We start from the raw sequence: 1965 nt of genomic DNA, 5'->3' as shown, positions 1-1965 counted from the left end.
TTATATTTTAGATTTTTTATTTTTAAAATGAGATATTTATTTGGTATTTGATTATGTTTATCTGCAGTTAGTTACACGAATTCAAATATGGAGCTTTAGTAAATTGTACTTATGCACAATTTACTTGTAATTTAAATTTAAGTAATATGCATTAATAAACCGTATTTCGTGCATAAAAAATTATTTTTAAGAGTTTTTGGCAAATGCTTTATGATATAGAATAGATATGAGATGAGTTGTACCAGATCAATTTTTCCCATTAAAAGTGATGAAGGTTTCAGATCCATTCTTACATTTCTCTCGTTAACTCTTATTCTTACACGATCATCTACGTACATATATAGGCGAAAGATCGTGTGCGAATGAAAGTTCTGGTGAGAAATGTAAGAAAATATTTGAACCATTGATCACTTGCGTTTTTTAGAAGAGAATTGATCTGGTGTATCTCGGTGCATCTTATTAGTGTTGACATTCGATTATGATTGATCAGATTGTGGAGATTTTTTCTTACGTTTCTCATCGGAACCCAATCTTTCTAGACAGGGACGTTCCGATCTATTTGGATGCCTTGTTACACCAACCCTTCTAAGTGAAACTTGTGTTGTTATTGTAGTTTAAAATAATAAATAGTTGCACCCACCCATCTTTCACGATATTAAAAAGTTTACAATATGACGAGGAAATAAATTGGTGACTTGTACCATTGTATCCACCATAACGGGTCTGCCCCTATGAGATGATAAAAAAACGTTGGATTTGTTTGACAACACATGGCAAAATCTTGTACACAAACAAATTCGGACTAGAATTTAGGATGGATAGGGGCAGGTATCGGGAAGGTAACGCATCCCGGCCCCGTTTAAGCCCCCGTCTGCGACTAATCCCCGGCAGGTTCAAGAAACATGTTTGGTACCCGTTTTAGTATAAAAAAATTAAGATTATAATGAATCATCATTACATTAACTACCAATATTAAAAATATATATATATATTTTTCATTTAATCATAAATGTATACATATACACATATATATTTATTTAAACACCATATATTAAATTAAATAAAATAAAATAAAAAATAATCCAGGTCAGCTTAGAGGCGGATAATGTCATCCCCAAAGCCCGCACCAAACCCGCTTTGGGTATGAAAATAAGCCTCGTCTATGCCTCGTTACCCATCAAACGTAGGAATTCCAACCTCTTAAGATCAGATACCAATAGATAATCGGCCAACAGGGTGAGTTTCAATCTATAACTAGAATTAGTAAATTACCGGTGTCTTTTTCTTCAAAAAGAAATGTTTGCATTTATTTTTGTAATTTCTCCCAATTTTAATTTTTGATAAATGATGAAATATTTTGTGTAGAATAATAAACGTCACAATCGTTGAATATTTGCAAACGAGATTTTCTCATGTTTGGTACCATTTAGAATTAAATGGGGAGGCTAATGACACCCCTATGGGTTACCATTGGCACCCCTAAGTAGGCTTCAACATGATTTGTTTTATGGTTTTTTGTTTTTTTTATCTTTTTGTTATTATTACTTTTTATTTTATTATTATTTAAAGAAAATTATTAATTAATATATATTATTTATTTTATTTTCTGTTTTTTTTATTTATATTATATTTTAATTAATATAATTATTAATAAATATATATTATTTATTTTATTTTCTGTTTTTTATTTGTTTAGATTATATTTTAATTAATATAAATTATTAATAAATATATATTTTTTTACTAGTATATTTATTATATTTTAAAATATATTTTATAATATTTAWGTAACGCCCCAGCCCACACATTGCATGTAATACGTATTTCATAACAAAGAAATACATATTCATATACATTTGGGTCCATTAGTACAAGAATCTACTATGACCAAACATAAGGTCCAAAAATTCAAAATACAATCTTGTACTAATCATCAGAGCTATGCATCAAAAGCAAATCTTCAAC

This window comes from Cynara cardunculus (assembly GCF_001531365.2).
Source record: "Cynara cardunculus var. scolymus isolate 2C chromosome LG 15, CcrdV1, whole genome shotgun sequence".
Lineage (NCBI taxonomy): Eukaryota > Viridiplantae > Streptophyta > Magnoliopsida > Asterales > Asteraceae > Cynara > Cynara cardunculus.
The sequence above is the reverse complement of the archived record's forward strand: the minus strand, read 5'-3'. Positions refer to the sequence as shown.